Genomic DNA, 23,810 nt, shown 5'->3' on the forward strand with positions numbered 1-23,810 from the left:
TTCAGTTGTTAATAGATCAAAGCCTTGGTCTTGACCCCACATGGCCCATTAGTTGTACTTGGTTTAGCAACAGTGCTGAAACCTGGGGAGCAACTCATTTCCCTGGCTTGAGCGAGAGTGAAGCCTGAACAGAGAAGCCTACAGGGAAAAAAGAGTTCAAGGTCTAAGGCAACCACTTCCCTGACTCCCTCCCTCCAAATAAAATGAGAGGAATGAGTGGCATTTAGTGCTGGCAGCAACCGCAGAGGGCAGTCCAACCCCATGCTTCCAGATCAAGAATCCAAGGCTCATGGGAGAAATGATTTGCCAAGGTCACAATTCTTGATGTCAAAGCTAGGACTCCCAGGCTGGTGCTCTTTCAGCTGATGAAGGGAGCTAGTTTTTGTAAACTTGGCACTGGTAGGTCCTTCTAAGCACTCAATAAGAGATGCACATTTGAAGACAGAGATGGAATCAAAGGAGAAGGTACTGAGAAGAGTACCAAAAAATGATTTAAAAAATGAAAAAAGCAGAACAGAAGAGATTGATGCTGAACATGTCTTTCCTCTCCCCACACAAAAACAAATAGGGAAATAGCAACAGAGAGTTTCAGTGCTACAACAGGGTTATAATCTGGTAGCAGCCAGGAGCGCCGCAGTAACAATCGGTCTCTTCCCTTCCGAAATTTGCTGAAGCAAAATGTGATGGGCCACCTGCCACCCCTGAGCCCAGCACGAGCCCAGCGGGCTCTAAGCAGGCACCACCGATCTCTACCTGCTCTGGACTTGGCTGAATTCTTGTGAAACATCAGGAGGACAGATCTGGAATCAGACCCCTAGGACAAGCCGTAGTCCAGATCATCCTGCAAGGAATTAAGAGCCTCTTGGAAGAAGATAACCATTCGTTTGATCTCCTGGGACTGCTTTGAGCACACAGGAGCCCTTTGGGATTCCCAAAACCAGCCCCTCTCCTGCAGCTGTGAGCAATCCCTGGCTCACTGTCTCCAAGCTCTTTCCCTTCACCTGGTTACCCAGCTAAAAGTCACCAGGCTGGTGAAACTCTGGCTCTCTAGACCAAGACATTATTTTGCCAGTAAAGACTGAGTGTCATTAATGCTTCTAACCAATTTTTCCTTTGGTGTGATTAGTTTTGATAAGCCCTGTCCTGCTCTAAGAAATCATCAGAAAACACTCAGAATCATAACATCATTGACTCTGAGCTAGAAATCCAAATCCATCTCCTTAAAATACAAATGAAACCCTGAAAAGTTAAAATAGTTCTTCAAAGACACCCGATGCATTAGTTCTTGAGGCCTCTGGCTATATTTTTTCTATGGCTTTAGCTCCTTTCCTGTTGAAATCGATGGCAAATCAGTGTCTTTGCAAAGTCTCTGTACTTTCAGGCTATTTTGGTCCCACACAGTGACTTATTAGTGCAATGACCTGAAAGGGTTAACATATCTTCCCTTGGAGAGACCTGCTTCACAGAGCAGACACAGACCACCAAGTGGTTTGTGCCTCAGTCCTGATCACACATCCAGATTTATTTCCTATCAGTCAAATCGTTTTCCATATACTTTCCCACAAGGCTAGGAAAAAAATAGTGATACCATATTTCACATGGAAACCTAATTTAAGCCAACTGTTCTGTCTCTGAGTGTGAGTCCCCAGGGCTTGGTTATTGAGATTATGTAAGCACTGTTATTACAAACACACAAACACACACACACGCACACCCCAACATCTGCTTACAGACTTCAGGGACAATTCTTATCATGGCCTAATGTATTCATAATTCCATAGGCATTAAGTAATGAGAGTGTCAGCACAATTATAAAAAATAAATGACACGAAAAGGAAACGAGCATTCAGTGATGACTGTAAAATGTAGCCCAAAGCATAAACATGGTCATATTTACTAAGTGGACAAGGGGATGTGTTGCCAATCCAGAAAGAATTTCAGGACACTGAAATCACACAGAAAAACACAAAAATCGCATACATGTACAGTACTATGACTCAAACATAGAGAGCAGTCCTAGGGCAGAAAGGTGTTAAATGTGACAGATTATTTTGCCTTATTTCAATGGTCAGCACAGCATAAAGAGAGAATCTGGCTCCCAGCCTAATTCTTTAAGCGTTCCTCCCAGAGGCTCTGTGCTTACCCTGATGACCCTGACCCCTTCCTACATGCCTACAAGTCCTCCACAATTGTTTTTTTTCTTTCCTTCTCAGGCCTTTCTCAGTACTCTGAGGCCCAGCCAAAGGGAAGAGCTTGCCCCCTCTTTCCACATCAAATGCCTTACTGGTATCACACAAGCTTCGTTTGGGAGGAACGTTCTCGTTCCATTCAAAATGACCTTTCCCTGGCCCACCATGTCTTGTCTGTGTCCTTTGTAAAGCCAAATCCTTATCTTGGCCCTTGAGGCCCCTGTCTGTTCTCCAGTCTCACCTCGGCTCTCTCTACTACACTCCTGCTTTTAGGGAGGTGAACCAGGCTTTTCCCACCCCAGGGATCTTGCACTGGTTGTTCCTTCTGTGGGAAGCCCCCCCTCTGCCCCATCCCTCCACCTTTGATTTAGCTAATGTTGACTCATCCTTTGGGCAGAACTGTGCTTAGACCTGCAGTCTGACCCCCTGCCCATGCCCTGAGCTACAGAGGCCACGTTGGCCCTCATCCAGCTGTGCTCCCCCCCAGAGTGAGAAGTCTGTGGGGAGGAGGGAACCTGTCTGCCCACTGGCTGTGCACCCACCTCCAGATCGCTCACCCCCGTAGACCCAGGATTCCCAATCCCCTGTCCAAACAGCTCACTTCCAGGCTGGCAAGGGCCTGTTTTCTAGATCAGTCCTCCTGAGGGTAGATCATAACTCTAGGCCTGAAGGCTGGCCAAGTGGGGAGGGTGGTGTACTGATGGAGTTTACACCTGAGGCCTGAGGTGTCCACACGATACACAGGCATACGAGCCAGGATGGAAAGAGGAGGTGGGAAGGCCACAGGCGGGCCTTCCTTTGTACCTCGTGCTGAATCCCCTAAAGTCAGGGGCAGGGCCGCCTTCAGGAATCTGATGAAAGCCTTGCTGTCTTGAGGAGGCCTGTCCTGATGTCCCACCTGGGCTGGGTCCATGTGCTGTGCATCACGTGGTGCCCCAGACTCCCTGGACGGTCAGCACCGTGTTCCCTAAAAGGCTGACTTTGGGGCTGCCGTGCTCACCAGCAGCAGAGCCCACTGTAAGTGCTTAAGGAGAGTCTATGAATGAACGCATGTGACCTCCCCTGGGAAGGCCTTTCCGATGGCTCACCGACACCCCACATGCAACTTCCTCCTGCTTCTCCTTCACTGAATGTCGGACCTTGAGTGCAGCGTCACGTCTGCACTTGGGTTCTCACAGCTGTGTGGCTTTACATCTGGCTTAGCTTTGTTATATTTGTGTGCCTGACTCTTTCACATGGGTCTGCTCTGTCTCCCCCCCAGACCTTAAGTCCTCGAGGGCAGAGACCATCTTTCCCACATCCCCAGTGTGGGGATGCTTGGTGCCCCCGACCGGCAGGCAGGCCACTCAGAGTCCCAGGAGGCCGTAGGCAGAAAGGATTCTCAGCCTTCAAATGGTCAGATATTATATTTGGGAAAAGGCCTGAACACTTCCTACTGCTGTTCCCAGGTCCAGAAAAAGGGGACAAATGACTTCCTGCCAAGAAGTTTTTTTGAACATGCTGAGCAGAAGTTTTCGTAGAAAGATGATCCTTTGTAACAGGTATCTGGTCACCCTCACTGCTAAGTCCAGCCTCAAACGGTGAAATCTAAAGAAGGCAATGAAAGTCTCTCTAGACAAAGCTCCTCTGAAGCGGGTTGTATGCAGTGCACATCTATACCCTCCCTCCACTGAGCTTTACTAGAACAACCCTTGAACTAGAGGATGTGGCATGCACGCGCAGGCAATACAGACACGCGTGCGCATGCGCACATGCACACACACACACACACACACACACACACACACACACACACACACAATACCCCTGCCCAGGCGGTACTCCTCACAACATGGAGCACCGGCATCAAAATCTCCACAGTGGCGGTAGGGTGTTTATTCAAATGCAGATTACAAGGCCGCATCCAGACCTAGAAACCAGTCTCTCTAAGATTGCAGCCCAGGAATCTGCATTTTTAGATAACTCCCTGGTGTTCTTATATACACTTAAGTTGAGAGCTATCCCAGGGGTTCGGTGTCCCTTTCTGTGCCCCTGAACCTCGAGTCAGGAAAGCATCACTTCTGTAGTACCTGTCCAGTACTATAAGTCACCACCTCTGTGACTGTTCTTGAGACTGGGGCTGTCACCGGTTTGGAACGTGGAAGGAGGAGCCAGCGGGAGATAGCATAGCATAGCTGGTGGGGAGCGTGGGCACCGGAGTTGAGTGGACCTGCCTTCAACTCCCAGTTCCACTGTTACCCTGCGCAGGTCCCTGAGGCAAGCGACCTACCCTCTCTGAGCCTCAATTCCCTTTTCAGTAAAAGGGGAATAATAACACTTACCTGATAAGACTGTTTTCAGGATGAACCTGGAGGCTGTATCTAAGATCAATGTGATGCTCAGTGTGTAGTTAAGGGCTCAACAGATGTTTACTACTGCGGCCACCGGCTGCTTCTACAACTACTATTAATATTGCTACCTGAGTTGTAGAGAAGCTGAATTCCAGGAAGCAGAGCACAGAAATTCAGAAGAGAGGAGTCTCCAAGTTCCACTTCCTAACTACAAGGAAGGAAGTAGCCCAAGGCCGAACCAGGAAGAATCTGTGGTTGCCTTGAGAAGGGTTTGCGCCCCAAGCACAAGCCTGTCCTAAAAGGTAACTCATATTTCCTCTTCTCTGAAGGCTTCCCTGACTCCTCATTAGGAATAAATTAACCATTTTTTTCTATTTAAATTGCTCAATCCCATATACATATGTAGATAATTACATATATGTATGCATAGGAGTATTGCTACTACCTTGTCCTGAATCAATCTCTCCCAAGTGTGAGTTCCTTGAAGCAGAGGCCAGGACTTAATGTCAGGGTCTTGTACTAAGGATGCAGTGGCCATCAAGTTACACATGCTCAGGCATCCTCCTTGATGTGAAGTGAGTGCAGAAGAGTCTCTTGAACTCCTGGTCCTGCTTGGCATGGTTCCACCATGACTGTGTTTAGGAGAGACTCAGACGGAAAAAAGGAGGCACCTGAAGGTGGTTTCTGGAGAAGCCCTAAACACATCTTGGATTATACTCTCAAATTGCATCACAGTTGTCTATAGAACAAACTCTAAACCTCTTTTTTTGGCCTTCAAGCACGGTACCATCTGATCTAAATTTACACCTCCAGCATTAATTTTCACTGTTGCCCGCCACTCATCTGTCTGACATTCCAATCCTACTACATTTTGTACCATTTCTTATTCTCTGCCTATTCTTTTTTCCTTTTTAATTTTAAAAAAAGTCTACTTAAATACTCTGTCTTCTTTGCAGATATTACATTAAAAAAAACTGTCGTAAGTACTTAACATGTATTCATTTAATCCTACAACAACCTAATGAAATGTATGTCATTATCATCCCATTTAATAGATGAAATGGAAACAGAGAGGTTTAGTCACTTTCCCAGTGTCACACAGCTAGTAAGTTGTGGAGGGAGGAATCCCAACCTAGGCCGCCCAGGCCCAGAGCCCAGGCTCATAATACTGTCTCTGCAGGCACAGGTTGGTTCTTGAATGCTGGTATTTCTTGGGGCTCTGTCCTTGACCCGTCTTGGATCTCTTCTTATGCTACGTCCTCTTCTTAGATGATTTCTTTCACTTATCTGGTTTTACCCACCTCTCTGCTGCTGTCTCCGAATATCTATCTCTTGTCCTGTATATCCAAAAATTAACTGGACCTTTCCACCTGGAGGGCCCAAGGCCACCTCAAGCACACCCTGATCCCAGTCCTTGACTCTTCCTTCACCTTCCATTCCCTCATCCAACTGACTGCCAAACAGCCCAGATGTCACCTCCTCCAGGAAGCCTTTCTTGAATCCTCATATGTTTAATCAAAATTACTTTATCACTGCACTGTGACCACTTTCCCCCTGTCCTCTGTCCCTGGAATTTGAGCTCCTTGAAGGCAGGCATTGTTTTACTCATTTATTTCCCAGCACAGGGTCCAGCACGAGTGGTGGGTCCTCAGTAACTTCTTACTTTGAGTCACAAACAAAGCACAGCAGCCCACTCCCTGTCAGTGCTGCCCTCCTCAGAAGTGTCCAAGGGCCTGAGTGCCCAGGGCATCTGGAGGCTGCAACCCCACCCTATAATCACTTGTCTGCTTGTTCTTCACCCAAGAGGCTCAGAGGCTTGTGCTGGGAAAGGATACTCTGGGAGCCATGGCATAGAAGGCCTGTGGGCATTTGGGCCCATGACTGGAAGATTCCATTTTCCCTGAGAGAACTGGGCATCAGAGAGTTAGGGTTGTGATGGCTTTCTTGTCTGCTCTGGAATGAGCTGGGACCATTCTGAGGTGCCCTGAGTGATGTTCAGGAAATGGCCTCCCAGGTTACTTAAGTCCCCCGATGGGGAACTCACTGGCTGCAGGCCACACTGCTTGGAAAAGGGAGAGAGAGAAGGTTGTCTTCCAGGGCCACCGAACAGGTCTGGAGGTTCTGAGACCTGCTGTGAATCACTCTGGGTCCCAGGGCAGGTGGACACCTGTCACAGGAAAGGAAAACTGAGTCCAACAAGTCACTATTTCACTTGCAGGGCCCAATGGCAAACGTTTGCCAAGCGCAATGCGGATGGTGAGCAGGTAACAGGAGACCAACAGTTAAACCGATACCAATGATCAAGCAGGAAGGAGAGAAGGGAGGGGAATAAAATCGTTTGCATGTGTTGGCCTATGTTCCCCTGAAGACAAGTCTGTGTGAAGAAACAAAGGATATTGGCATCCCACCAAGATCAATGACATCCTGCCCGGTTGGACCCTGGTAGATATAATGGATCACTAAGAGGAAGATAATTAAATCTGCCGTCTGTGCAGTACATGTGTGTAGGGGTGAGCTTCTGTGAATGAACTTGTTAGGGAATAAATCTGATGAAAACCAGAATTCTGCCTCTTTAGCGTCCCTGTTTCAATGGGAGGTGGGGGAGAGAAGGGAGAACACTGGATTTGAAGCCAAAGAAATGCAGGTTCACCGCTTGGCACTGCTTTTCACTATGTCTGTGACCTTGAGCAAGTTTCTTACCTTCCCTGAGACTCAATTTCTCACCCATAAAATGTCCTGCCATAAGGGGGGTGGTGTGTGGTGACTAATAAAAGATACAATAAATATATGTAATGTGCTCTAGTGGTTGGAGCAGAGTACATGCTCAATAAATGTCAACTAATACTGATAATGAAAAAAAAGAATAAGCAGCTCCTTCTTCAAAGATGTTTCTTTGTGGAAACAACGTTGGCCTTCGTATCACAGTGCCAGCTTCTCTGTTCTGTTTAGCAGAGAGGGAGTTCCCAAGGATTAAACTCTAAGAAAGAATGATCCTTTGCTTCTTTTAAAGAGGCCAGAAAGGAGAGGTAGAGGGAAGGCAGAAAAGGGGTAAGAAAAAAGTTGAGAAAAAAAGTATCAAAAGAAAGTCTAAGCGGAGTTGGTAGGGAGGGGTGGGAAAAAGGAGATGGGGAAGGAGGATGTGGGCGAGGGCTGTCTGAGGACTTGTGGATATGGTTTGGTAGGAGGGGAAGTGCTTGGAAAATAGCAGTGTGTCACAGACAGGTTCTAAAGGGGCAGCTGCCCTGAGAAACCAGGGCCCTTTGTCCAGGAAACATCAGGTACATTGGACAGCAGTTACATTTGATTCAGATTGGAATTAAACAACAGCATGGGACACTGGCCGGTTCAATACCTTTCTTACTTCATGAGAAGGACGTTACCTTTTCTAGGGAAAGAATAGATCCCAATTCCAAATAAAATCCAACAGAGCTGTACATGTAAGGCAAAAATTCTAGGATGTCCAGCATAAAATAAAAGTACTTGGTGTGCCTCCCCAACCACCTAACCTATAAAAATAAACAATGACTGTCCTTTGATGAGGTCATGTAACTGGTTGAATGGTAACTACCCTGGTGGCGCAAAGCAACGATCTTGAGCCTGACAGCTGAGTGTGCAGAAATTCACTTTGGGAAGCAGACGACTGCCCAGGGGCCTGGCTCCAGCACTTCCACACTGTACCTGACACTTCATTTGTCCTGTTCGCTGACTGGCATGCTTTTTCATGTGTGCCTGTCCATCTGCAGCTTTAGATTTCGAAGTCTTGGCAGGCAGACCCTTGTGCCAATTGTGAGTTGTTCCCATGTTATTCTGCATACAGTAGGTGCTCAGTAAATATTCCAGCAGCTGTAGTTTTCTCTTTCTGCTCCAAAGACCCAGATAGAGACAGGTCAGCCAGATTTTGTGGTAATGTGCCCCAAACTGTGTTCTGGGGACATGTTCTACCAGGATTTTGTGAAGAAAGTGTCTGGGGCCATACAGGTTTGGGGGATGCTGGGATAAATTAAGATTTCTTCACTGGCAGGATTTCTTAGAGCTTTAAATATGCTAATGTGCATGGTAAGTCTCCAAGAAGGGGCTAATATTCAGAGTTTCCCAAATTCTTTATACCATATGATATTTTTTCAAAGGAATACTAGCATCTAGAAAAATCCTGGAATATTGGCACCAGTCTATCTGAGCTCCTACAGCCTGGAGCCGACGCAGCCAGAGGCTCGTCTCCACTGGTAATTCTGGAGACCTCGGCCTGCATCTGCTCAACCTGAGAACACATCCCTCCATCTCTAGAAACTGCACGGTGTGAGTGGACTTCAGGAGGTAGAAATAGTCAGAAATGGCAGCATATGGTTTTGTAACAGGTGTCATAAATTCAGAATCAATATATTATTGTAGGAATTCTAAAACCAAGACACAAAGAAGATTTTCCTTAAAATCCAAAATGAGGAGATTAAGGCATGTGGGCAATTATTATTTCATAGCCAAGGCAGTCCTGAGGAAAGAGCCTAGCAGACTGGCTTTGAGCCAGTGTGCCAACGAATATATCAAGGATCCTAAAGGTTATTTAGCTCATTTTCCTTATTTTATAGATGAAGAAACCCAAGAGAACCAGAGAGGTCAGATGACTTGCCCAAGGTCAACTAGCTAGTGAGTGGTAGTGTCGGGGCTAGACCCCAGGTCTCCTGACCTCAGGACATCCTATAGTCACAATCTGCTGGGCTTCCGCTATCTCTCTGAAGAGGATCTGATGCACCGCCACCCCTCCCCCTCTCACTCCCTCCATCCGTGGGTCCAGAGAGGCAGGCTCCGCCTGGGTGAAGAAGCGGCACGTGCCAGCAAGGAGTTAACCTGGTCTGATGGGGAGAAGAAGGAGAGCTGGGAGCTGCAGGAATTGCTGAAGACACTGACTCAGGGAGCCTAAGAGATGGTGAACAAAAGGAAGAAGAGTCAGGACACTGAGAAGCCCTCAGTGGGCAGCCGCCTGCCCACAGAGATTTGGGGCAGAATTCTAGAAGGGAGGCTGAAAGGAAGACAGGGAGAAATAATAGTTGGTGCAGTTGCTGCTTGTCTTCAGTGATGGCAGGAGAGGTCCGAGAAAGAGTCAAGAAGCCTCCTCTAAAAAAACAAAAACAAACTAGGAAAGGGACTTCTCTGGCAGTCCAGGGGTTAAGACTCCGCGCTTCCTACGCAGGGGGCACAGTAAGATCCTGCACAACGCAGGGCGCGGTCAAAACAAACAAAACAAAAAAGAAGCCTCCTCTGCTTCCTTGAGGAGAGGAGGCAGGTGGGAAGAGCCCTCCCAGAAGATTTCTGTTGGGATGTGTCTTCTGGGAAGGGAGACAGCAGCTGCTCACCGGTGATGGTGGCAGATTATGGGCTGCGGACCCTGATAAATAGCTCATGGCCATAAACCCAAGGACAGGAGCTGCAAAATTCAAAACTCTGGGCATGGGGAGGCTGGAGGGAGCTTCAGACCAGCAGAAGAGGGGACTTATTTTGGAGACTGGGGCCACGCCACGTGGCTGGCAGGACTTCGGAGTGATTTTGAGTGGGCTGAAGTTCTACTTGTTTTCTTCAGGAGAGTCAGTTAAAGAAGTTTGGGGGCTATTGACAGTTTTGGGGGTGTGCTGACAGTTCCTGTAAAAGTGACTGACCTGTTTGGGGTCTGATAGTTTAAGGGTTCCTTGAAGCCATGGCAGGAGTGGGTGGGGGCCAAACACAAGACTTGCTTCTCCTGTGGAGAGAGGGTGAGTTTCCACTCCAGAGTGGTTAAAGACATGTTTCATATCTGGCTCAAGAAGTCTCTTTAGAGAAATATTTACTTGGAAAATGCTTTGGGTACAGATGACGGAGACTGAGAAGTAGAAACTTCCATTTAAGTATTAGAAAGTGGCACATCTTACACCCAAACAAAACGGAACAGAAGACCAAACCAAGACCATGTGTTTGGGGTGCTGACTGGACAAATATGCTTTCCTAGATGCAGGGGTGGGGTGTAGGAAGCCCATGATCAAAGTCAGAAGTGCTAGATTCAAGTCTCAGCTCTAACATTTACTAACTGTGATACTGCGCCAATTACTTTGTCTCTTCTATTCCTTCAATTTCAAGCAGGCCTGTCAGCAACACCTACCTTACAGAATTGCAGGGTTAAAGGAAATAAGGTGAAAGTGCTTATACTTAGAAGCACAGTAGAAAGATTAGCCAATGTTATTAATATTAATGGACATGCATTCAATGACTTCCAGATATGGCATTTGGTTTTGTGAGGCACCTACATTTAACATGGTATTTCTTTGAATTTAGAAATTACAATTTTTAAATTAATGTCTTATTGTCTCCCTCACCCCTCACTGACCTCTGCTCTATTAGACTTGCATAAAGAATATGCCTTGGGCTTCCCTGGTGGCGCAGTGCTTGAGAGTCCGCCTGCCGATGCAGGGGACGTGGGTTCGTGCCCCGGTCCGGGAAGATCCCGCATGCCGCGAAGCGGCTGGACCCGTGAGCCACGGCCACTGAGCCTGCGTGTCCAGAGCCTGTGCTCCACAACGGGAGAGGCCACAACAGTGAGAGGCCCGCAAAAAAAAAAAAAAAAAAAAAAAAACGAATATGCCTATATTACCCCAGCCCCACTCTTTTTTTTAAAGATTTATTATTATTTTTTATAAATTTATTTATTTTGTTTCAATTTTTTTGGGCTGTGTTGGGTCTTCGTTGCTGTGCGTGGGCTTTCTCTAGTTAGTTGCAGCGAGCAGGGGCTACTCTTCGTTGTGGTACGTAGGCTTCTCATTGTCATGGCTTCTCTTGTGGCAGAGCACAGGCTCTAGGTACGCAGGCTAAGTAGTTGTGGCTCACAGGCTTAGTTGCTCCGCGGCATGTGGGATCTTCCCGGACCAGAGATGGAACCCATGTCCCCTGCATTGGCAGGTGGATTCTTAACCACTGTGCCACGAGGGAAGCCTGCCAGCCCCACTCTTTAAATTCAATATTTTTATATCTTTCTTGTGGCAGGAAAGAAACTAATAAAGGAGGATGCTATTTATGTCCACAGATAAATTAACAGATGTTAGTAAGAGCGTAAAAGAAAGTTTTACTATGAGTTGATGAGAGTTCAATGTATAATGTAAAAATAAGAAATCTTAAAACTAGACATTTTCATATAAGATTGGCTAAAAGATTTCTTTCTCTTTTCTCCTAATTTTCTAAGATACGGTCAGAAACTCATGTTTTAGTCAAATATTTTTCTGAAACAAAATCGGTTTGCAAAAATTTTTTCCTTTTAACTTTAAATGAATAGACTACAGCCTTCTATCAAATATATTCAACACCTGCAGCTTATAAACTCAGGCCCAGATTTCCTAAAAATGCTGGACATGTTTTAGTATTTTACTGATAAAACCCAGATGTCTTGTCTTACATGCCCTAGAAGAAAAGAAATATATAACCTTACAAAGAACACTCACCATTTTAAATCTGATTAAACTCTATGCCAAACAAGGACTGGAAAGAGTATGATGTTTGTACAAACAATCTTTTCAAAAGTATTTTTCAAATCCACTTAAATGTCCTGGAAAACTCCTGAAACGTGAGCCAGCAATATTTATGTACATTCCACCCCTGCATTGGAATATTAGTTTGGGATCATGTCTCCATGCTTGGAGTAGGAGTTGTGGTGATGATTAGCTTGATTCTTCAATCTGTGTTTCCAGGCCCACGTGGAATGAACCCCACTTTGGTCACATACATAGGGCAGTACCATTTCGAGACCGGTAGCTTGGTATCAGAACAACCTGTGAGAGTTTGCCATTTCGTGTCTAATTCTGTAGATCTGGGGAGGGGGAGGGTAGGAATCTGTCCTATTAAAAAGTTTCCCTAAGTGATTCTGATTAAGCCTAGGAACCGCTGATCTAGAGTCTCGGCCATTTGCAAACTTAAGTGTGTATAGGAATCTTCGGGGATTTTGTTAAAATGTAGGTTCTGATTCAGTAGGTCTGGGCTGGAGGTTGGGGTTACGTGCGGAGATTCTGCATTTCGCTCTCAGGTCTCTTCGGTCTTTTTCAGTCAGGAATGGTTCCTCCATATTTCCCTGCCTTTCGTGTCCTCTGCAGTTTCAAAGATTTCAGCCTTACACTCTGTAGGATGGCCCTTGACCTAGGTCCGCGGGATATTTCCTTATGACCAGACTTTGGTTACGCTGTTCTGGCAGGAATGACCCGGAATGAAGCTGGCTCTGGCTCGGTACATCACAACGAAGGGCCCAGGACATCAACACTTGGCACCACTTGGGCCTATCAATCTTGATCATGTGCCCAGATTTCTCTACCATAAAGTCACCATTTGCCCCCTGATAACTGATCAGTGCTTTGTGGGGAGGTCGTTCAGTGACTGCACTGAAATGCTGCTACTCGTCAAGCCTCTGTCCATCTGCCTTCCGCTGACGACTACCACTTGGATCAGCCGGCTACCCCTGTGAGAGCTGCCAAATGATGATTTCTATTTCCACGCTTACTTCCATATGGATTAGCTGCTTTCCTTGGTAAGAATGAGCTCTCCCTTCTCCCCCATTTATTTATTTATTTATTCACTTAAATCAGCAAAGACTCACGGATTGCAAATTCTCCCCACTATATTGGAATCCATGACTATCATAATGAAGCTCAAACTGTTGCAGAAGCTCAAATCCTGAGTCTTTCTGACATGTCTCCATCATCATTCGAGCGTTTCCTTACTTTCTAGCATAACAAGATGTTTCAGACTTCTCTTAATTTCTTCCTGCCCCAGCCATGGAATCAGCCTTTTCTCCAAGAAGCCCTTGGTTTCCTTTTAGTGGAGGATGGTATTTAAAATACAGTGTCTGTGTGCGCAGGGTGTTCATGCTACTGGAATGTCATTGTTTCTAGGTCTCCTAGGCACACAGAGCTAGAAAACACACACATAATCCCCCCACACCCCACAACTATTCCCATATTTATCTCTTTATATATATTTAAAAACATAAGTTCATAATGAAATCTATATTTCCAATACCTCAAGGTTCTTTCTTCTTTCTAGGTCTGTATCTTTTCTAACAGTAAGGAACCTGGCTTTCAGATATTCTTCCTTCCTATAGATAGTACTTATTTATACAATCAGCTGAGTTATTTGCTCAAAGTAACCGGTATTCCAGCCATCCAGGCCTTCTCTTCCATCCACCACCTACATATACCCCCGCCACCATCCTACATTGTCTGACGTGCCATTGATGTACCTCTGCGTGGCTCCCACACCCCTCACTTCAATGAGGCACGCCTGCTCCTGACGCCTCCATGCTGGGCAAGAAAGGGAAGGCTATTCATCCTTTGTAAATGGACCAGTAGTGTCTTGTGTTTAAGCTACAATGGTTAGTAACTTCATAATTGTGAAAGTAAATTTGACCTTTTTTGTTAAAACATTCACTAATAAAAAAGTAAACATTAAGATAATTTAAACATTGTGTGTGTGTTTGTGTGTGTGCGTGGCAGCTGAACTTTAAAGTTGTAAAGAACTTTAGAGGTCACTTAGTCAAATGGTTTCAAATTTGGGGGCCCCAGGATTTTATGGGGATGCCTAGGACATGACATTGAATAAGCAGAGCTGCTCTGATGAAGAGAGGCTGGATGAGGAGTGGGATAGAGTCTCTTCAAGCAACATTCCTTGGGGCTCCTGAGAACATCATTTCAACACCACCAGCCTTATCCACCCCTCAAACTCCAAACAAGGAGAAGACAGGCTTTACTGACCACTTTGCTATTTGCTAACAGCTTAGCCACATAGATTTGTCCATTGTCCACTGTTGATACATGGCCAGGAACGACCTATGGGGCCAAGCTGTGTATCTCACCAGATTTGGGGATTCTCACATTCCTTCTGAATCCTTATGAAGGGGTATCAGAAGATCACATTGCATAGGATTTGCCCATTGATGGCATAAACTCCAGCTCTGCACAGGAGAAACAGGATGGCCTAGATCCCTAGCTCTCTCTTTTTTTTTTTTTAATATATTTATTTTTGGCTGTGTTGGGTCTTCGTTGCCACACGCAGGTTTTCTCTAGGTTCGGAGAGTGGGGACTACTCTTTGTTGCGGTGCGAGGGCTTCTCATTGCAGTGGCTTCTCTTGTGGAGCACAGGCTCTAGGCGGGCTTCAGTAGTTGTGGCACATGGGCTCAGTAGTTGTGGCACGCGGGCTCAGTAGTTGTGGCTCGCAGGCTCTAGAGCGCAGGCTCAGTAGTTGTGGTGCAGGGGCTTAGTTGCTCCGCGGCATGTGGAATCTTCCCGGACCAGGGCTTGAACCCATGTCCCCTGCGTTGGCAGGTGGATTCTTAACCACTGCGCCACCTAGCTCTTAACTCATCCCCAAATTATTTCAATGTGGCATTTAGGTGAATAGGATATACCCGCCCCTACTCCCCACAACTGCAAACAGAAAGAGACATATCTACATTATGACAAAAAAAAAAAAAAAACAGTCTTTCAATGGTAGAAAGGTAAAGAGTACTCAATAAAATAATATTGAGCATTGAAAATGAATCAATCATAGCCACACATATCGACATGGATGAATTTCAAATACAAAGTTGAGTGAAAGAACAAGTCAGGAAAAAACACACACAATTTGGTCAAAACCTTCCAATGATTTTCCATGTCGCTCTGGGTAAAATTGAAATGGTCTACCATTAAATCGAAAAGCTCTATACCATCAGGCCGCTTGACCTCACCTTCTACTAGTCCCCTCCGTTCTCCACAGCCACACTGACCTCCTTACTGTTCCTTGAATGTGCCAGGCATGGGACCCCCCCGCCCCCCGCCATCTCCACAGGGCATTTGTACTTCCTGTTCCTTCTGCCTGGACAGCTCTTCCTTCAGATGTCCAGAGAGCTCATTTCCTCCACCCCAATACTAGGCTGTCTGCAAGGTCTTCCCTCACCACCTACTTCAGGTTATAACAGCCACTCCTCCCCAACACTCCCCACCCTCTCCCCTGCTTTATTTTCTCTCTAGCACTTATCAAGTCATATGCTTTGCTTATCTTATCATCTGTCTCCACCTAACTAGAATGTAATTCCTATCAGTAGAGGTTCTTGTCTGGTTATTTTTTCAGCACAGGATCTCCAGAGCCTAGAACAGGGCCCAGCATGTCGTAGGCATTCAAGCAATATTCCTGGATGAATGATTGAATGAACAAATGAATGATATCCCAAGCATGGCCTCAAGAAGCCAACAAAAGTGCTAGCTGTCTGATGACAGGAGGAAGAGCTCATTTCCAACTCTGCTGGATCTGAAGAGTCACTTTTGGCAGCCTGCCTTCGACATATAATTCTAGTTGACAGATGAACCCCTTTAGTGATCCATTTAGGAACTGGGGTTGAGGGGAGGGCATGTTGGAGATGTTCACCCCAGAAAGGGCATTAGGATGCTTCCTCACTCACAACAAAGTGTGTTTTTAAAAAGCTGAAGTACATTTGTTTCCTAGTCAAGGTGGCCAACTGGCAACTTTGGCCTCAGACTCTTGCTGGCCAGTCCTCTCCTCTGTGTTCTATGTATTCAGTCATTCAACAAATATTTGTAGAGCAATGTCTAACTGACAGGACTGCACTAGGGCTTCATGTGCATACCTTTCTTCTTTTTATTAAACAGACTTTTTCAAATTTATTTGCCTGCAACTGTATTTCATTTTCCTTCTCTCTTCCTCCCTCCCCCCCTCCTTTCTTTCCTTCTCTCTCTCTCCCACTCACGGGATCCCTAGTTTTAACCTTATTATTTTAAGCAATACATGTTATAAAAAGAAAATCCAACAATATAGCCTTCTGTACAGGAGAAAATGAAATTCCCTCCCTCTTTCCCTCACTATGGGTCACCCTAATAATAACATTTATCGGCCCTCTCTGCAAGCAGACAGGTGAGAGTTCTTGGGGAATAGAAAGGTGGTGAAAGGGAGAGAAGTTTCACAAACTTGACTTTTATATGTAAAGGGACTTGCCTGGAATCTCAATTTTCAATTGTCTGTAGCATGTCACGCTTGTCAAAAGCTTGGCTGAGGTAACTGGTATTTGAGAAAGACATCCTAAGGGTCATACCAGGCATTCATTCCTGAGATTTTCTAAGCTTTATCCCTGTGCCAAGCGAGACTCTAGTGAGCAACACACCTGGACTAGATTATCTTAGCTCTCTACATGCGTATCTTTAGAGAGCTATGCTTTTAAATTATGTCCTTTTATTTAGGGTCAGTATAAAATATGGCCAGGCAGAGACTGTTTCTGCAAATGCTTTTGTTCTCAAAACAGCTCTTGGAGACTATCCACCTTCTATAGGACACATAGAAGAAATTCCTCCCAGAGCTTAGCTTGGACTTTTGGATGAGCTGGTATGCTGCTGCTTCTTTGCCCTCCTCCTCTCATTCCTCTTCTTTCCCCTCTTCTCTAAACTTTCTTTTTCAGATAACGAGAATAATACTGTATCATCATCTCTCTCTCTCTCTCTCTCTCTTTTTGCCTAGGCTACCAGGAAGCTCGGACCAACTTTTGAATCAATGGTATCAGTTTCCTTTTGCCCAAGCGTTCTTTCTTGTATTGTTCTACTCTTTCTTACATGATTTTAGCCTTTTTACTCCATCATTTCTAAAAGCTTCTTGAGATTTTTTTCTTTTTTTGCAAGAAGGAGGAGACATAAATAATCCATTAATAGAGAGTCCAATGCTGACATTTTACAACTTACATGTAAGGAAAATAAGGCTCAGAGAGGTTGCCTTTGCTAAGAGCCACAAAAAGCTAATTAATGGAAGCTTTCAGACTAAAACCTGAGAGAGTGAGGGTTCCCACTCTCTCACTACCCTATATATTATTTCAAATTAAAGACTAGAATTTCTTCTGCCTTTAGATATTGTGAATATTCACTCTGCTTGATTTCCTCTGTGTTCCGCTTCTGGGGAAAGAAGGCAAGGCTGTGGTCTGTACGATCTCCCCACTCATCACCAACAATGCACAAGGCTGACTGGATTTGGGAGGGAGGGGGATAACTTCTCACATCATTTCTGCGTAGGCAACCTACCAAATTCACTTGGGACCTCAGGTATAATAACGGGGATATGGACGAAATATATTGAGGAAACAAGGTATTTCTGAGTGTGACGTTTTTGTTGTGGACTGTGGGGTCACCAAAAAGAAGGACACCATGAGTTTAAAGCAAGCTGAGGGGCTCCACATTTTGATGTTTGAAATATGGTAGTTTATACTCCCAAAGCAAGTGTGATTGATTGGATTTAAAATAATTAATTCCCCCTAAAACATTAATATGAAGTAAAAATTCTTATTTGTACTTTTAGGTTTCCTTGTATGGAAAAATAGGGTGAGTGGAAAGATGAATCTAAGAGTGTGAGTTGGCCAAATATTCAGGGCAGACTGACAGGTGTCCCTAAGAGCGGTGGAGGATGGGGTCACAGTTAGGAGGAGCAGAGAGCATGGCAGAGCCCAGAACTGACTGGAGTGCCACTACGTATACGGGTTTTGGAGGCACACAGACTGTCTGGAATCCCAGCTCTCCCAGGTACCAGCTTTGTGAACTCCGACACGTTTTCTAAGTTCTTTGAGCTTTGGTGTAAAACGGAAACAAGAACAGTGATACCCCAGGACTGTGCAGAGGATTTAATAAGGCCACATGGATAAATCCCACAGGGTAGACTTAAGTGCTCAACTAATCACAGCTATCACCGTTCCTGAGTCACGTTAGAGCAACCATGGTAGCCAGTGAGTAACTAGGTTACATAAAGAACTAGGCCAAAATCGTAAAGAAAAACCATCAGTACATGGAAGATACTGAAGAGGTGCTGGGTACACTTAACTGAGGACAGACTTTACTCTCTGGGGTGGACATAGCTGCAGAGAAGACAGTTTTCAGACTGAAATTGTGATGAGCCAGACTTATGTTAGGATATATCAAACCAGTGAATGAACTGTGTACCTGGGTCATTGCCTAACTCTGCTGGACTTACATATCTTGCAGCCAAAGAACCAGGGTTTCCTCACATTGTCATCAAGTCATAAATGACCAGCTGAGCACAGAATGGGCCAAGGTGCCCCTGGAGGGTAATAACAGGGAAAGACTACAGTCCTAAGCCCAAGGAGAAAAGACCCTCACAGAATGAGTGATTGGCAGCCCTGAGCCTTAGGGGGTGAGGCTGGGGAGCATCAGCTTCTATGGGGGGGGGTGGTTTGTGAAGTTCTTGGCTCAGTTTCCTCACAGACAGTGAATTGGATCTGAATGTGAAACATCTTGCCAGAAACTTTCTGTTACAGGAAGCTCCCTAGAAAGCAATGGAAGATGAAACTGTTACATCTCCTTTAAAGGCATCACTACTATCTCAGGGACGGCGGGGAGGGTACTGTGGCCGGGAATAAATTAAGTTGATAAAAGGAATATGGAAATTTCCCCTTGGTATAAAACGTCTTGACTGATTGGCCTAGATGGTCCAGATGTTTGGATATGGACAGATATTCTACATGCCATGGTCACATTATAAAATATTGGGCGCCACACCATTTGTAAACTGATCTTATTGGTCCACTTGCTCTTATTTGTTAATTTGAAAAGCAAAACTAAATAACATCTTAGAAAACAAACGAAAACCAAGCTGGATTTTGTTTTTAACTTGGCAGGAAAAGTGGCCTTTGATTTTTGTGCCTGATTTATCTTCTGGGCTTTAATTTTTTTCTTTTTTTAACCAAATACTTCTCCATATTTAAGTTTTAGAAAGAAAACACCCCCAAAATATCTGTAGTCATACTTTTCTTTGGGTATGTAAGTAAGCAACAAAAACAAAAAATAAATGTTTCATTTGCAGCTTACATAATTCATGTCATATAACCTTAAAAAAATTATCTTGCTTAAAATTTCATCAAGATTAAACTAAAATTCCTCAGAGAATATTTTTCAGTGGGACAAAGTGTTCTATATATACATCTACAAATGAAATTTTAGATCTATTCTTATTTTGTGAGAAGAAAAGTTTTTTAACAGTAAACTTTTAATTTTAGAATATTTTTAGACTTACCAAAAAATAGCAAGAATACTACAGAGAATTCCCATATACCCAGCACCCAATTTCCCCTTTTATTAATGTCTTAGGTTAGTATGTACATTTGTCACAATAATAAAACAGTATTGATATATTATTATTAACTAAATTCCATAATTTCATTTTTTTCCCTCAGTTTTTACCTAATGTCCTTATTCTATAAAGTTACTCATTTTTCCTCCCTTTCCACACTGTCCTCTTTGGAAGTAAGTCACTACACGCAGCTCACTCTTAAGGAGCAGGGAGTCATGCTCCACCTCTTAGAGGGCAGTTTCTAGAATGAACTATTTGAAATTCTTTTGCATAGGAGATTTGCCTATTTTTCCTATTTATTTACTCCATCATTTGCTTATATCTGTACAGATCCATGAATATTTCTCTTATACTTTGGGCTAGGTTGAGAGCTCAGGTACTCTGTGATATTGCTGCCCTGGCAGCCATTCTGCGTGGCCAAGCATTAAACTGACACTATCCCCTCCCTCCAGCAATGCCCTAGGTAACAGCCTGCAGAATCACAAGTAAATATAGGTTTCGGATATGACTCCCTCAAAGACTCTTGTGATAAGCACTCTCTCCCAATGCTCTGCTCAAGGCCTTGTGCACCTTAGATAAGACCCCCATGGAGCTTACCAAAACCCTGCTCTTTTTGTTTCGAATTGACCAATCTGGCTTTGGCCCAGGAACCCCAAAGCACTCCACTCATGGATCCTAATAAAGGCACATGGCCCAGGTCCTGCCTCTCTCATTACCTGCACCTGCCTTGACTTCTCAATGTGGCCCCTCTAGGTGTGCTGGGTACCTCTTCCAGGACCTTTCCCTAGTAGTCTTTTGTCCAACCAGTGGCTCACCATCTGACACTGGGGGTTTCACTTAACTAATGCTCATTTTAAAAAGTCACGATGGGCTGTACTCTAATACAGGTTTCCCCTGCTATCTGAAAGTAGTATGTTCCTGTGAAACCTTTTGTAAACCAAAATGGCATAAAGAGAAGTGATTACCTTAGGACGCTTCCTGCTAACACAGAATAAATTGATATAAAGCACAGATGCTCACAGATACAATTCAGAGCTATGGCACTGAAATGTTTAGTGTAGGTCTCAGGGAAGGAGCTTGGTGTTGCCACTCTCACTGCTGGTCGTGGTGCATGATGCCTCTATAACTGCTTGTTGCAAAACAAATGCTCAACGCCATTTTTGCTTTTTGCCTTTTTTCATAAAAATGAAAATCCTTTACGGATTTCTCTTGGTTGGCAAAAACAGGTACTAGGGGCTTCCCTGGTGGCGCAGTGGTTGAGAGTCCGCCTGCCGATGCAGGGGACACGGGTTCGTGCCCCGGTCCGGGAGGATCCCACATGCCGTGGAGCGGCTTGGGCCCGTGAGCCATGGTCGCTGAGCCTGCGCGTCCGGAGCCTGTGCTCCGCAACGGGAGAGGCCACAACAGTGAGAGGCCCGTGTACCACAAAAAAAAAAACCCCAACCCCCCCCCCCAAAAAAAAAACCAGGTACTAGTATAGATCTTTCGTAAAATTGAAATGCAGCAAAGTGAAGTTTTGAAAAGTCAGAGGTACTTGTAGTACTTTACTTTGTTGCGCACATTGCTCCAGCTTTGCCCACTCTTTCAGCTGGCTCTTTCAGTTGACTCCTGTGCCTCTTTAACATACCCATCACTGTGGATTTTTGGCCTCTTACTTATATTCCAGCACTACTAGATACTCCAGGTTCATCTTGTATATTTCTGGCCCTAGTCCTAGAATCAGCCATTTCTCCAAGGAGCCCTGGTTCCTTTTACTGGAGAATGGAATTAGAAACCAAGATCTGCGGAGAAGGTGTGCTCATTGCTACTGGGGTGTCAGCTGCTTCTAGGCCCCCAGATGTCACAGCAAGGAAATATATGTGTGTATAGTGACCTGTGAATTCATACATATCTATAAATATTTCTACAGGTAACCATTTGTATATTATGCTAATCATTATTTCATACTGATGTCAATGAGAAAACATTTGCTAGTTTGTTTCTCACACCTTTCTGTTTCTAAAGTGGAAAAAAGTAAACTTCAAACTTGAAAAGAGAAAGTTAAAATTATTACTTTTATTTTCAGTTTTCCTACCCACCCCTCCCACCCTACCCTGATGGGGCATATTAGGCAGCCAGTCCTCTTAACTGCTGCAGTCCTATGAATGCCTTACCCTGGGGACACTGCCTGGTTAGGCCTGTTTTTATTTCTCCCACAGCACGTCACACTGCCTGTCCTGCTGACTCCACTCCTGCTGATTTCCATCACGTAGGGTCATTTTTCTTTACAAAACTGACTCACACTTGATGATTTACATCTTGGCCGTTTATCTGCTTCTGTGTAAAGTTCAAAAACTGGAGCCAAAACAAACTTCGGAGTGCATCTAAGGCAAAACCTCTTGTTGCTTTAGACTTGCTGTAACTCACTCTGTCTGCCAGGATGTAGGGGGAAAAAACCAAAACATTTAGCTCATGTGGGAAACAAGTTTTACATGTAAGTGGGCATGATCACTGTCATCACAAGCAGTAGCATTTCTTATTTGGGCACGGTACTTCACAGATTATAAGCACTTCTGCTTATGCGATTTCATTTTTACTTCTATCTAACAATCCTGAGAGAGGAATACAGAGATTGCTGTTCCATTTACAGATGAAAAAACTGAGGTTTGTGACAACAAATGCTGGTAAGGACATGGAGCAACTGGAACTCTCACACTGTTGGGAATGCCAAATGATACAGATACTTTGCACAATGTTTTGCAAAATAGTTTAGCATTTACCCAAGGGAAATGAACACCTATCTTCACCTATTTGAGAATGTTTTAGTGGTTTAATTCATAATTGCAAAATAATCCAAATGTCCTTCAATTGATGAATGGATTAAAAAAATCCATTTTTAATCTATCCATTAAATTAATGGATAAATTAAATTAAAATTAAAAATTATTTTTAATTTTATGTATGATACACATACAATGAATACTACTCAGAACAAAGTATTGACATGTACAATAACAATGATAAATTTCCAATGCATTATGCTTAATGAAAAAGGCCAACCTCAAAAGACTGTAAGATTCCATTTATATGACATTCTGGAAGAGGCAAAAGGACAAAGAGAGAAATCAGATCATTAATTCACACAGGCTTACAGTAGGGGAGGAGACTGACTACAAAGGGGACAAAGGGAACTTTTGGAATGAGGGAAGTATTCTCTATCTTGACTGTGGTGGTCATTACACAACTGTGTTCATTTGTCAAAATGCAAATCGTACACCAAAAAAGGGTGAATTCTGTGTGCAAATTATACTTCATTTCAAAAAAGAGAAGAAGATCACTGAAAAGGGGCAGTGGAGAGGAAAGTTTAAAGACACTAAGTTACATACTAAGCAACATGGTCACCAAGCAGAAGCAGGAATTGAACTCAGGTCTTCAACCTTCAAGCCCAGAGTTTTTCTATTGAGAATGGACACGTGTCTAGAAAACAACTGATTTTCTGTCTTCTCTGCTTATAGACATAAACCCCAGTTAGAGTGAGAGTCTTAAGTGCTGATCCCTTTCTACTTGTCCACACTTAGAAGTAGAACTCTCACTTTCCCTACCCAGGACACACATTCCTACTTAAGGATTCAGAATGACAATAGCCAATCTAAGAAGGATGAGACTGTATCTTAATAAAATGCTTCATTGTCAGAAATGTAAGGATTTGAATGGAAATTTCTCCAAAGAAGATATAAAAATATAAGCACATGAAAAGATATTCAACATCATTAGCCATTTAGGGAAATGAAATCGAAACCACAATGAGCTACCACACCACATCTGCTGGGATGGCTGTAATAACAAAGAGTTTGACAAGGATGTGGAGAAATCAGAATCCTCATATGCTACTGGTGAGAATGCAAAATCGTGCAGCCACTTTGGAACACAATTTGGCAACTCCTCAAAATGCTAAAAACTGAGTTACTATATAACCCAGTGATTCCACTCCTAGGTAAATACTCAAGAGAAATGAAAACATACAGCCACACATAAATTCATATATGAATGTTCATAGGAGCATTATTTGTAATAACCAAAAAGTGGAACAACCCAAATGTCCATCAACTGATGAGTGGATAAACAACATGAGTTATAGCCATATAATGGAATGTTACTCAACAATAAAAAAGAATGAAGCACTGACAGGTGCTACAGTGTGAA

At 44.2% G+C, this 23,810-nt stretch overlaps 1 protein-coding gene across 6 annotated transcripts in view; it reads right to left on the reverse strand.

Moving 5' to 3' along the window:
- The window catches only part of PLCE1 (phospholipase C epsilon 1), a 316,408-nt gene that overhangs the window by 80,317 nt on the left and 212,281 nt on the right, over nt 1-23,810 (reverse strand). The window lies entirely within an intron of this gene.

This window comes from Leucopleurus acutus (genome assembly GCF_964270905.1).
Source record: "Leucopleurus acutus genome assembly, chromosome: 14".
Taxonomy (NCBI): domain Eukaryota; kingdom Metazoa; phylum Chordata; class Mammalia; order Artiodactyla; family Delphinidae; genus Leucopleurus; species Leucopleurus acutus.